At 39.9% G+C, this 14,990-nt stretch overlaps 1 protein-coding gene across 1 annotated transcript in view; it reads left to right on the top strand.

The window, feature by feature from the left end:
• camta1a (calmodulin binding transcription activator 1a) overlaps positions 1-14,990 on the top strand; it is a 411,604-nt gene that overhangs the window by 78,301 nt on the left and 318,313 nt on the right. The gene's annotated exons all lie outside the window — the stretch shown is intronic.

The raw sequence follows: 14,990 nt of genomic DNA, 5'->3' as shown, positions 1-14,990 counted from the left end.
CTCCTCTCTGGAAATGATATGAATTTCCCTTTAAGGTAATAATTATGATGTATACCAAAATTATTTCCATCCAAGCATACATTTTTAATTCATCAGAGGAGTGCAGAGTTTGCAGAAACCCACTGGTGATGCATTTGCTTAAAATAGCTTGATGCATGCTATCCTGATGGACATACAAAAATATTGCTAATGAGAGTGCCAGGCCTGTGTTGAGCTATGTTCAGCCTCGCTTTCATCTCCGACACCACAGATAGATAGATGTTGTTTTCACTCTTTCTTTCCCTCGGTTGTGAATGTCAGTGTTAGGCCACGGTGCTGCTGGGTGCCACACATATGCTATTGTATGAATACAATAACTGTTAGAGATCAGCGGCTCCCTGGTTTTCACAAACATCCAGCGCTGACCTTTACTTGCTCCAGCTCCAGGATATAGAGCCGTGCATCATGGGCCACTGCCTCAGGCACTTAGGATTCTGGGAGGGAGATGTCTTCAGGGAGAATCTGATCAAACAGAAAGCATGCACAGTTATCAAAGCATCTGCACTTCTGTTTGTACAGTTTTGTATAGAAGCCAACAATTATAGACAAGTCATTCACACGGTCTTTATTTACTGTAAAAGTACTTTTGCCAGTGATGAAAAGTTGCATGTATTGTATCAGAGGAAGAAATATGTGTAAAATATACTTAGAATATACTCAGTTTGGATGGTCTGCTTTGTCTGTACTTAGACTTAACAATTACGTTTTTTTATTTATAAGGCTATTCTTGGTCTGATCATACCTACACGTACAGAAAAGAGTACAGAAAGTTACTGTCCTCGCTTCCAGGACTTATTCTTACTAACTGTCCCCAAAGCCTGCACTGAAATGGGAAAAGGGGCGTTTAAGTATGCTTTTTTCCCCTCTTTTTGGATATTTCATGATTCTGTACTTTGTTTTTGTTTTGAGTTATTATGTGTACAGTATGTTCTAGTATGTCTGTAACATTGTAATTGTACTGCTGCCTGTCTTGTCCACAGCACTGCTGAAAAAGAAATGTTTAATCTCAATGAAACTTAACTCCTGTTTAAATCAAGTGTCACTGTCTATGGGTCCAACTCGCAAGTTGGAACGCAGTAAAGCTAGGGTCTTACATATCTCTGCTTTAAATAAAATAATTTATTTCATTTTAAACCAAAAGATAAAATGCTGCTTTATGTCTGTTCACTCCTTTAAATGACTAAAATGTATGCTTCAAATTTCAAGCCTATGTGGGTGTCAACATTTTTTTTTGCAGTTTGATTACCAGAGGCAAAACTCATGCAGCACAAACTGTAAAAGAGGATTAGTCAGAATAAGAACATTAATACAATACATATCAGCAGGTTGTAGAATAAAAATACATTTTCAGCGGGTGGAGTTGGTGCAGCCTATAGTAATGGCCAATCACATCAGCTTCTCTCATCTCCATTAAAATCAGCAGACAGTTTAATGAGCGAGGAGGAGCGTCCAGGCTGGTTTCTCTGAGGAGAAGCAGTCTTTCTCTGAAGGTGCAGTGTCTAAAGGAAAATATGAATATAAATATAACTGAACTCTAAACATGACAGTGTCACTTTTTGTGTGAGTTAACATGACAATTCCTGCAATGGCAAACAGGTTATTGTTATTTTAGGAGACAATAATGCGTACAAACAGTGTAATAAAATACTGCTTTTATTGAGCTGTTGGAGAAGTCAAATACAGTTTCAATGTTGACATTGGCTCAGAAGGATTAATAAATTAATTTGGGCTGCAATTGACTGTTATTTTCATTCATCATTAATCTGCCAATTATTGCCTTGATTAATGGATTAAATGTTTGATCTATGAAATGTCATAAAAAAATAGTGTCTGCCACAATTTTTCCAGAACCCAAACTCATACCTAAAAAAGTCTTGTTTTGTCTGAACAACAGACCAAAACCAATAGATATTCACTTTACTTGTTTTATGATATAAAACAGAGGAAATCAGAAAAATTTCATAGGAGAGAAGCTGCAACCAGGGAATGTTTGGCATTCATTACTTAAACTATTAATGGATTGTCAATATACTTGGCAAATAATTTTCTTTTCAATTAATTGACTAATTGGTCCAGCTGTAAATTAATTGGATAGTGCACAAAGTTTGACCTGTGTATAATAGTGTGCATCACATCCCACACCCAGTACTGACTCTATCTGTCTCATTAAAAGTTGTATTTGATGAGCATTTAAAGCTTTACTAAGTGAACATTTGATATCAAAGTGAAAGAGGCAAAGCACAACATGCTTGAAAGGGTTGATATGATATTGGGGAAGTTTGTATGTTTACCTTCACCGGATAAATTGCCATGAAAATTGCTGTCTGCGCTTGTGTTTGTGATAAGACCCGTTGAAAAAATGAGCACAGTTTCATGCCAAAACAGCTCTGATGTTACGGGGAAGAGAATATGTTCCTACTGTGTGAGAAAGAAAATAATTTACCGTCTCACAGTTTAAGGAAAAACCAGCAGTATAATGGAGATTTATGAATACCTGATGAGTGCCCCTCATTTAGTTCTGTGTGTTTTTGTGCTCTGCTACCTGTCTGAGCCCATACTGGTTGTTGTAGCGGGGCCCCAAATAGAGGGCGAGGAGAGCTGACTGAGTTTAGGAGAAGAGGAGCAGCGAGCCCTTCCACTCACTGTGCCTGGGTCAATATAAAACCTCATTACTGGGGTGTCATAGAAAATTTGTGCACTTTCTGCTCCATCTAGCAGCAATTTTGCTGGATAAGCACTGCTCTCGTTTGGCCCGTTTTAAGCATTTTCACTAAAGAAAGGCTTGCAAACAGGAAGCCATCGCTTCCCCACAGGGGGCCCTGCCAGCCCAAATCCCCCCAGCGCTGCTTCTGCTCTTACTGTATATGTGCACTGTTGGTGTGTATGTGTGAGCGCGTATGTGCGAGCGCATATGTGCATGCATAGACGCTCATCTTATGGCTCTTTATCATGTCTATAGTTTGTGCAGGCTACATCTCTGAGTTTGCAGAGTGACACAGCTTATGAAGTATAGAGCGTGACAGGCTTGTGCACCATATTTCCATCTTGACTTGTTTCCTTTTTCTTGGCTGTGCATTTTGATAACTGAGAATGAAGACATCCAACTTATATGTGGCAAGGTTTCCAACGTGTAGATCCTGGTTTGACATAATAAATCTCCTTGTAAGCTGGTGTTATGCTTGTTATTAAGATTACTGATGTGCAAGCTCTTAACTCAACAGCATGATTTTTTTCCATCATTTTTTCTCTCCTTTTAGAGCTGAAATATACATTTTACTCACTCTGCCTCTTGCCGCCTCCTCCCTGATGTCAAAAAGAACACCTCGGAGGAAAAATACAGTTTCTTTTTTATCCATTGGGTGGCTGATGGGGACATTGGCAAGATATTCACATGTTGTTAGAACGTTTTTTTTTCCCCTCAGCTGTGCAAAATAGAATTTTATGAAAGCAAACAGAATGACATGTTTATAAATATGGATGTCTGCCCTCTGGACAAGCTTCTCAGCCAGTGCCACATTGGCCCCATCACTTCATGGTGGAACCTTGTAATTTCAGCGAGTGGGGAGAGAGAAAAAGAATCAAAGGGAAATCATAAAGGATAGAAGTGCCGTTTGGCCAACCTGTAAAGTGTTTTTTTGTGGGTGTGCAGCAGTGGAGACAGGCTGAACAGAATGTACACAACAAAGATCCTGAATAAAACATGATCAGATAAAAGCCAAACATGCAGAAAATACCGGAAAGGTCAGAAAGAACCCTGGCCATAATTATGGATGGAGAATTTGCCAGGAATGCACTAATTAAACCACAGAAAAATCTCCAGTCTCGACCTCCCCCTTGTCCCTGCAGCTCCACCATAAGCCTGCATATTAATCATTGGGGAGGGGAGCGAAGACTTGGCTAGCCAGTGCTGCTGTACTAACAGAGTGTACTTTAAAACACACACAAATGCACACTCACATATAGACTCATTCATATAAGCCACGAGTATAAACAAGAAGCAGGGCAGGAGGAAGCTCCAGATTGGATCAAGGAGTGAAAAGTTGGACGTAGCTAAAGGTTGAGTAGCCTCCTGCTGTAATAAGGGCTGGTACCAATCAGCGTCTCTAATTGAACTGAAGTATGAGGCCTTTTTTTAGCCACCAGGTCTTCTTGGCTCAGAGTAAAGGAAACAAAGGCATCGGAGGTGGGCTGTGTCATTGTGAGGATCTTTCGCTGCACCACACAGGTTAAAGTTAAGGCTATAACATGCTGCTTTCCACCTGCAGAGTGCCCTGTCAGTGTGTGTGCGTGCATCTGTGCATGTGCAGGACTGACTGTATCATGCTGCTCACCTCCAGTGGCGTGTCTGTAGGTGTCTTTCTTGTTAGCGCCGGATGGCTGGCGATGATCTGAGTGATCCTCTCTCTGCTTTACAAAAGTGTACCACATACTGCCTGTGTGAAGAAAAAGAGAAACAGCAACATTTAAATATCTCAAAATATGCCTAAATATCCTATGACCAACACATTACACAAGCTGTGCTTACAGCTGTTTCTCATTTAAAAAGGTCATGATACCCGAAAATGTTGTATTTGATACCAATATCAGAAATTCCATGATTCTTGATGCCCAATTTGATACCACAGTAAAAAACAACAACACCTAAAATGGAAAAAAACCTCCTCTGAGCCTCTAGGACAAAATATTGGGTGATATTTACTGAGCCTGAGGCAAATTACTGTCTGTGAAGCATGGATGCGAGCAGCCTATATCTGGGTCCTTTGATCCTGTGACATGCCCCGCCCCTTTTTTCTGATGAAAACAGCCACTTTAAATTGTGTGGTGGTAAATGCAAAGTCCCAGGTCTTTGCCAGTTTAAATGCATTAAGTAAGAAAACTGTATCGCTTTTTCGATATTAGGAGCCTAAATCCTGTGTCCAGTCAGGTGAACAATTATGCTGTGTCTTTGCAGACCAAACATCTTGTTTGTTATATAGGAAAGAGAGATCCGTTCAGTCTGTCTCCATCGAAGTGGGCAAACTTCACATATAGAACTACCGTAATGAATCTCCAAATAATAATTCAGACATCTGTCACTTTTTATATCATTAAGACCCTTTATTTCTCTTCCTTTTACTTTGAGCAGACAGAAGTAGAAAACAAGTTTTAGCTGCACTTCTTACGTTACTTGCTGTTTATTTATGTGTATTCTTAGAAGGTAGGTGAGTGCAATTTATATTGATTATTAACATTATTTTTTACTTTTTTGAGTGGACAACTGTTGAGCCAGACTCCATTCCCAAAGCAGGCGTTTTATGGTAGTGACATATTTTTCACAGTAAAAACTTTAGTTACACCATCACTAAGACTCTTTTCTGATTCACTTTGATCTACAGGCACAGGTTGCTTTTACAGCGCTTCTTTTCACACAAAGGGCGGCGCGGTCGTTCTGAAAAACAGGAACGTGGCATATGGCTGCTTTCATCCACATTGCTCGTGTCTGTAATATAAGTGCAACTCAAGTGCAAGAGTGCAAGCAGTAGTTTGAATTTACTGACATGGTGACAGGCGAATAGTCTGGAAATGTTTATTTCAAACGTAATGTTATATTTTGATGACAGAATGATAAGGAGTCAGGTCAGTAGCCTAATACTACAAGTGATAGCTACATTACATTACCCTAAATACGACTGCCTTTAGTGTTTCGACATTGTAAAAGTCAAGGGACATTGTTGACCAAGAGCAATGCCAGCTCTCTCAATCAAAAATAATTGTAATGTATATTTCAGGATAAGGATAACTCTTTAAAAACATTGTTAACATGGATTAAAACTCACTCCACTCAGCCTGAGTTGGAAATGTTTTCTCCTTTCGAATGAAAAGTTGGATGGCAATGTTTGCATACTCTTTTTTTTTGCAAATTAACTGTTTTTTTTACTGTCAGTGTTTCTGTTTTTCTTTTCCACGATTCACGGCAGAGCCATTGCTGCAGCTGCACTTGTTGCCGTCTGAAACGTGCTGTCATTCTCCCCTGCCAGTAGCTGTTATTCTTCTCCCTTTGGCATTTGACAGCAGACTACAATACTGAATGATAATTTAATAATAAAGTTTTATTTGTGGGGCATTTATCAAAACCAGCATTACAAAGTGCTTTACACATAAAACACAGCAGTAAAATACACAATAATGCACAAATAAACAATAAAATAAAATGGAATAAAAGAGGAATGAAACTTAAAAACAATGGATAATTAAAAACGATAAATAAAATACCAAGGATAAAATATAAAAACAATTTGTGCAATGAAACTTCAAATATGTAAAGGGCAACTTCAAGAAAGTAAAGTGTAACTCAGTAGTTAAGACTTAAAAGTAAAAGAAAACATTATAAGAAAAATAAGTCTTCAAAAGTGGTTTAAAATAAGTTACTAATGTAGCAAGCCGGAGTTCCTCAGGCAGGTCGTTCCGCAGCCGAGGAGCTTCAACAACAAACGCTCAGTTCCCTTCAGTCTTAAAGCGCGAGGTCGAAACAGTCAGCAGGTTCCTGCCTGAGGATCTGAGGCTGTGCGCTAGTTGGTGGGGGGGCAGCAGTTCGCATATACATTCTGGGGCCAGGCCATGAAGGGTTTTAAAAGTAATAAGTAAAATCAATCCTGAAACAAATTGGTAGCCAGTGCAAGGTCATTAGGCGTATATAGGTAGGCGTACATGCTGTTCCCATCAGGTCCGGAAGAATTGCAGCCCTGGTATCTACTGTAGAAAAAAAGTACCGTCACGTTTCAGAATTTTACATATAATCAATTAAATGTCTTTGTTTTATTCTTTACCTCTTTGGCAAAGCTGTATGTGGACAAAAACACAACACGTTTGCTCCTGTCTCTGGCTCAACTGCTCCCAACAGTCTGGTATCAGGGAGAATGTTTTACAGTTCCCCAGGATCCAGATGGCTAACTGTACACGACCTCCAGCACTGAATGATAAATGGCAAAAAAGCACATTTCATCCATCGCCCAGCTTACCTCTCGGCTGCACACTGATATTCCTGCTGAAAGTGTGGTGAAAAGCACAGTTGGATGTATGGATGCAGGCTGCACTGGAGAGGATGTGATATAGAATTATTCTGTTCAGCAGCTATTCTGCTTAAAAACTACCTGTGTGTTTGGTGCTCACCGGTTGGCGTTCAAGTCTCAAAGCCTACCCGCTGATCGGACATAAATGCTGTCAGTGAAGATTAGTGGCTTTGGGAAAATTCTGATTGTGAGCTGATGGGAAAATTCTGCTGCATTTTAAAGAAAAAAAAATGCTCAGTTGTCAAAGGTAAGGTCCTCCATCCTGGTTTGGAGTCATAAGGTGCTGAGAGAGGAACAGGTGTATTCCCCTGACACATCAGTGCCATAAGCATTGTTCAAGGAATTTACAGTGTTAATTGTGTGTTATACCACACCCTGTGGGGCGCCCTATAAAAGCGAGCCATCCAGTGAATTAGCTTGTACATATTACAACAACAGCCTGAATGCGGTATCTGAGGCTGGGGCTGTGTTTTGTTGTTGTGTTCTGTTGTGTTGGGTTCTCCGTTGGCCTGTACTGGGAGTGGAGCCCTGGGGCTCACTGAGCCACATAACCGCCCCTGTCAAAGGAGGCCTGCTGGCTGGCTGGAGCAGCCATAGAGAGTATGTGGCCTTCTCAGTTAATCATAACGCCGACTCACTCTTGCCTGATTGTATTGGCGGCTCCAGGGATCTGCCATAATTGGATCCTTGTAAGTGGGATGGAGGAGCTAAACAACCAGATTGCTGTTTGTTTATACCTTTTCATATATTAGTAACGTGCCGAGACTTCTCAAGCAGTCTGGGACTTGTCTCACTGCTTGCCGCTCTAATTAGTAATTCATTCTTAACATATGCCTCAATTGTGGCCCTATCCTGCTATTTGTGATTAACTCCACTTTAATTAGAGTTGCTCATGCAGTCTTTGGCTCTGCGTGGACGTGTAGTGGGCACTTGAAAACCGCCATTACCCTACGTGGGTTCATGTGACAGAGGTGCCCTTGATGGATCGGCAACTTTCTTAGCTTAAACAGGATGTTTCTAATATTTTGCAAATACCAGGGAGAAGAAATAAAATGAAGACAGTAGAGAGTAGTTTTTCTTTATTTCAGAGGAGATAAATCGCCAAATGAATAAAGCAACTAATAAATCAGATGAATGAATTAGGGGTTGGAGATATGGCCCTAAAATAATATAATGATATTTTAGGTTATTTATATTCTTGGTTTAGAACTCACAATGGCTGTTGAGCTCTCCTCACAGGATTTTTGGCTCTCCTCCTGCTCCGCCAGGTGCTTCTGCTTGAGGTGGTAAAATTTGTTTATTGTGTATTGCTCCTTTTGTTATTACAGTCTTCTGTCACTTCTGTCACTCTCATATTAGCGTCGATTGTTGTACATCTCATCTTTTTTAACCAAATGACTTCCACACGACTAAAGTGACTTCCATTTTTGGAACCAACTCCTCCATTGTAATATTTCTATTTCCACAATAGGAATGTATCATAATGTAATATTGCCATATTCACAATATGAAAACAATTAATGATACATGGTATATACCATGAAAAGTGTGATATGGCACACCCCTTTAATGAATTAAAAGTGGAATAAGTAAATTTCTTCACATTCTTGGCAATGGCAGGCTGTCTTAACCAGAGGTTTTCAAAGTGTGAGGCAGGCCTCCCCAGGGGTGCTCAAAACAGTTTCAGGGGAGGCTCAGTGAATGAAAGTGAAAATTAGCTCAGCTATCAAAAGGAAGTCACATAGAATAGCCTAAATGTGTGTGATTTGGTAAAAGTAATAGTTTAGAAATACAGTTTCAAGGATATTTAATTGTTTCCTGAGTTCCCAGGAGTCAGAAGCTAAAATGTAAGTGCCTTTAGACAGACCTTTTTTATGTATTTGGTGACATCTGAAGTTATGTATTGTAGGTTATCTTGGCTCAATTGATCAGTGATCAATTAACATAATCACAATCCCATAGATTTACAGGTATTAAGCAAAACTGACAAGTAAATTAAAAGAGAAATCTGTAATATATTTACTGTAATAAATAATAAAATGACTGTGATGTGTCATCCAAAATGAAGGACACGTGCTAAGTTGATAGTACTTCTCTGACAAGTCGTTTTAACTAAAGATTGTACATTTAATAGGATTTCAGCCTATTTAAATAAGCTGTCTATGGCTCCAACAGGCTGTTTGGACTGCAGTAGTCATTTTTGGACATGCAGTTGTTGTAAGGGGGTGGGCTTTTTCCAGGCTTTGTCTGAGAGGAGGCCCACAGTCTCAGACTTTGAAAAGGCCTGGTCTAAACCAACGTGTGGCGCAGCTGTTGTGGACGCCTGCTGTTTATGTGAATCAACCAATGCAAAGCAAAGCATGGCAAATGTGGCAGCTAGCGAAGTGTGATACAACTGAGCTTATGCTTGATTTCAATGCATGAAAATACAAACGTGGTGTGAAATCGACGCTTCCAGTCCACTGGCTCTGTCTGGAAATGAATGATTTATTAACTAAAACATTTCAGATACCAGTTTTAACTGGTTTCAAATATCAAAGCACTTAATGTGAATCTGTGATACATTGTATTATTCATTGGGAGTCCTTGACAGACATGGACAGACACACACTGAGCTTCATCTAACAATTTCTCACCTCTCTAATACTTGTCACCACCCAGTGCTTTGACAACCTAACTTAATCAACGAGGATTACACATTTCTTTTATCGGTTCCTTTGCAGTAATTAACTGACATATTTGTCAGACGGCCCCCATGTCACCGTGGGGAGCATGTGTGTGGAGGGTGTATGTGTACTTTCCCATGATAAGGAATTTTAATATGTCTTAAATTGCAAACTGTCCAGCCGCCCCGGTGATATATAAGCTAAAACTTTGCTAAATGAATCAAAAGGTTTGCACATTGGAGCACTCCAGTACCAAAAGCCAGTAATTAAAAGGCGACAGCTTTGCAGATTAACTGCGGAATGGAGTTTGTGGGGAAACTCATGCAGGGAAGGGGGCATTTAGTCACATGGCCCCGAGTTCCCCCACAGATAAAGCTCATTTTCTCTAGCAGTGGGGTAGAAAGACTGGAGAACACAGCCCATTTGGTTTTGGCCCCACATGGGGCCCACAGGGGTAGCCAGCATTTTATTTAAGGTCACCAGGAATAAATGGGATTCAGGCTGTGTCTGGCAGGTTGCAGTGGACAGGGCCCAGGCTGGGGCCTTCCACCCCTGCTGCCCCCAGGCGCCCTCTCCATCTCTTCTCGCAGGAGAGTGCAGGTCTTTTCCTGCCTTCTATTTCACTGTCTGGAGCCCTGGCTAAATACCTCACAACTCTCCTACTTCCAATACCGGCACTGTGTCAAAGGGTAATAGCATGTTAAAATCCCCCTCAGGTTGTTCAAAAGGGCGAGTGCAGAAAAAAAAGGATCCCAATAGAAAAGCTCTTAATTCCATTTAGCTCAATAATGAGAAACAAAGGGAGGGAGAGACATGGGAGGGCCTGCATTGTTGGGTCTGCGGCATGTAACACATGAAACACAGACACCCCGTGGTCGACCACATCAGATGATCCTCTGTGGGGTGACACTTCACTTGAGCCACTCTGTCATAAAGCCCTTTCAGGGGAATGAGTGGCCATCACAGTTTAAGGGCTTTTCTCTCAGGTGGAGGCAACAAAAAGCTACAGAGATGGATCTGGCTGCCAGTCAAGCTTTGTATCAGTGACTGTCCTTTTGAGGAAATATGAGAGGCTGGACTGCTGTCCCATCACAGTATGATTCAGAGTGAGAGGGATTGGAGCTCACGCTGAAGCCAAGCTGCTCTGCAGAGCTGTGAATATGTGAGTGGGCCATGTGTTGTGGTGAGAGCAGGGAGAGGAAGCCCCCGCCTGCTTTACCTTCAGACTGAGACATGCTGTACAAGTGCTAAACAGGGACTAACTACATCTCTCATATCTGTCAAGTGCTCTGCCTAATCACTTCTCACCATTTTCAACTTGTTATCTCCTAATGTCTTATAAATGTCTTAAACGTGTGAAAAAAGCTTACTGTGCATTGCAGCAGCATACGCGCTACTGAGGTAATTGATATACTGTGCTGTCTCTGTGTTCCCATGCAAGCTGTTTCAGGACAGCAAAGATGTTTCAACTAGGAAACCTGGAGATAAACATTGATATAAAATCCTCTTATAAATAGGTTTTGATATGTTTTTATTAGATATTTCAGTGCCTACTTGAACATTGAATACAAACTGCTCTTAATGCATAGGCACAATATCCACTGCTACTGGCATGGCTCTATTCCTTTTATTATAATGTTGATAAAAAACCTTCTGCGCTCAATGCTTCTTTGAAGAGGAGCTGTCTGACTTAGGGCCTTTTTAAAGAAACACCTCCATTAGTCATTATGTTGATTTTTAATAAGAAAAAAAAGCATATGTCACGATACAGAAGTTATAGAATTTATCTGCATGAAAAATTATAATCAACTGTTGAATGTCAAGGAGAAAATTTAGTACAACAGTTAATGTCATCTGTGTTTGTATATACTTATTTTTCAGAAATATAACAAAAGTTCCTCTTTTTTCTTTTGTTCTCTTTCTTTCTTTTTTACACGGTGAAATAAAAAATCAGAAGCATTTTCATACTTTTTTTTAAAGATATGTTTTTGGGCTTTTTTTGCCTTTATTGGATAGGACAGCTGAAGAGCAAACAGGAAACAGGATGATGACACGCAGCAAAGGGCTGCAGGCAGGAGTCGATCCAGCGGCCGCTGCAGAGGGCTAAGAGCCTCAGTACATGGGGCGGATGCTTTACCAACTGAGCTATAGGGTCCCCCCATTTTCATACTTTTCTGATAACTACATCACTACATAAAGTGTTCAGATAAGCTTAAAGGGATAGTTTGGACACTGGCTGCCTGTTTCAAACGCCATGAAAAAAAACTCTGCTTATATGATCAATTTATATTTGGAAATTTCAATTTTTTTATTTTCTCTTAGAAAACAGAATACGAGCAATATTTTTTCCACAGACTTATTTCTTTTTTTCAATACTTGTCCAAACCTGTAAATTACTAAAATCATATTCTATACTTCTTCATTCTTTTCCAGACTGCATAGGAACCCCTCAAAAAGAACTTTAATATCTTAGTCACTGTTTCATTTTAAATCCACTGTGTTGCAGTTCAGCACCAAAACAATGAAACCTCCCCAATGATTGTTGACTGCACTGAACTGTAAATGCATTTGTACAACTTACAGTAATAATGGCCTGAAAATGATCCATAGTATTGGAAAATGTTTGTCCTTTCAAGAAACTCTCATATACAGGAGCTGCTGTAATGTTGCCCATTTCTGTGCCTGATCTTAGTACATGAACGCCTTTTGAAAATGAAAATAATTGTTTTCTCGTACCATCCCAGTCGAGCCTATGAACAGCCACTGCTGTGAAGCAATTACTGACAGTCTAAATGCACCTTCATGGGTAATACTTACAGGCTTCATACATCAAAAGTGACAAGTAGAGTTTTTTACAAAGCTTTAAAGGTTTCAACACACTCTCTGATACATTTGGTGTAGGCTACTGTGCAGTGCGAAGGAAATATCTTATGTGCATTAGGGCTACAAATAAAGATGTTAATGATTAATCAATTAATTGCTGTTAATAATTTAACCAGTTAAAAATGTGTTAATCAATAATTAAAGTCTAGAAATTGCAGTAAATGTGCCTCATTTGACATAAAAATGAAACTGAGAAAAATATATCCTTTTGTATCTTATTGATAAATAATAATTAAGCAATTGTTAACTATTGGTTAAATAAAATGAACATGAATCTTCGCCCCTAGCTGCAAATAATGATCATTTTCATTATCAATTAAACTGCTGATTATTTGTCCGATTAATTGTTTAGTCTATGAAATGCAAAATGAAATAGCAAAAAAATACAAATCACAGTTTCAAGATTCAAGGTAGGGCTGAATAATAAATTAATTGATAAAAGTAAAAAGCGTCCCAACGTATCATTATGAATTAAACATCATTGTGCTGGATGCCCCGGCCTATAAATCATATTCTCCAGAAGTAAAGGAACAAGCTTGTTTGGTACAGAGCCCATAAAAAATCACTTCATCATAATATTTATACTTTTTCAGTGAGAATGAAATGCAAAAATGATCATTCCCACTAAAATTGACTCATCACAATTGCAATATCTTTTTTTTTGTATATAGTTCAGAATCCAAGGTGACTTCTCTGAAATGACTTGTTTTGTTCCATCAGGAGTCCAAAATCCAAAAAATATATTCCATTCACAGTGGTAGAAAAAAAAAGCACAAGCATCAAAGTTTCTCATTTGAGAAGCTGGAACGAGAGATTATTTAGCTTTTAACATTGTTTTTGCTTTAAAGATTGCTTATCAAAATACGTAGTTACCGATAATCGATTGATTGTTTTGGCTCTAATGCACATATACTGTATTGTGGTATCTTATTCCCTCTGTGCCCACACCACAATGCAAAAAATTCAACCTCTGTCTTTTTTCCCCAAACATATGCATGGAAATTAGGCAGGAATGTGATTATGCAGATTGAGAGAGGAGCCATGGGTACCAAATGTCAGATGTCAGGTATGCATTTTCAGACCCTTGTGGGTTGGAGATGATTATCATGGTAATTATTCAGCATTTGAACAATCCGTTTTCTGTGCAGAACACTGGGAAGCACATCTGCCCAGGGACCTGATGTTGGTGTTTGTCTGCCACCACAAACACGAGTGTGTTAGTCAGGGATATAGGAGGAGGCAGGGAGGCGAGGCGCGGTAAAGTGATGAAGATAGTGCAATGTCTGCAATTCAACTGTGATAAACTTGGTCGAGGGGGAAAGAGTTGCCCTACCCTGTGCTCAATTCCCTCTCCCTTTCTCTTAGCTCGTATCCTTGGTTCCTCTTAGCATTAAAGAGATTGGGCTGAAAGTGGAGCAGATATCAGTCATCTTTATCTCCCAGCTGGGGGAGGGCTGGCTCGGCCCGGGCTTTCCTCTCTTTATGGTTTCTTCTCCTCTTTTTGTTTTCCCACCACGTTCTGTGCATCCTTTTATGCACTCTGTATATTCTGAGGCCAGCTTTGTGGTTTAATATGCATGATAAATTTTATTCCTATGTTCATACCCATTATCCGTTGGACTGAACACCCCCTTCCAAGACTGTGCTCTGCTGACAGGGGAACGCCATGCTATGGATGGCTAGCAGGAGAGTGAGAAGGCCTCCCCCATCCTGCTATTCATTAACCCTGTGACTGGAGAGCGACCCCAACACCTACACACACACACACACACACCTCCTGCTCATCATAATCCTTTTGTCGTCACTCTTTGATGTCCCTTTCAGTCCTGATGTACTCTGCTGAGCACACAGACATGGCTCAGTTCCCTTATGGCTGCCTACTCACACAACACACTTCACACAACACTCTTGTACTCCACGCGGACACCCATTAACTGCCAAGGACATTGGTTATCTCTGCTGATAATAGATTTTAACTCTTTTTGTGAAGTGATTTATCATGAAGCACTTGAGCTCATGAAGTTTTGTGCTCGAGAAGCTCATAAAGTGGTGCGCTTGATGGTTACTTAACACACATCTGTTTAATACTTTCTGCTGATAGTTTTAAAGGTGCAATGTGTAAAATATGGCCAGAATTTTAATTCAAAGTTACTACAAGGAGTTTTTAAATGGTTATGAAACAGTCTCAGTTTATCACTAATGCTTTTATATGACCTATGTAAGTTAACAAGACCGGCTAAGATCCGTTATTCCTGTGTAGTTGTTCTTAATGTCTACCACTGGGTCAGATTATCAGTGAAAGCCAATGAAATGAGCTTGTGCAGCAGAAAGAGATTTTCATTCAGATATTTTT

The sequence above is a fragment of the Lutjanus erythropterus genome, chromosome 6 (genome assembly GCF_056507025.1).
Source record: "Lutjanus erythropterus isolate fLutEry1 chromosome 6, fLutEry1.hap2, whole genome shotgun sequence".
In the NCBI taxonomy this organism is placed as follows: domain Eukaryota; kingdom Metazoa; phylum Chordata; class Actinopteri; order Lutjaniformes; family Lutjanidae; genus Lutjanus; species Lutjanus erythropterus.
The sequence above is the reverse complement of the archived record's forward strand: the minus strand, read 5'-3'. Positions and strand labels throughout refer to the sequence as shown.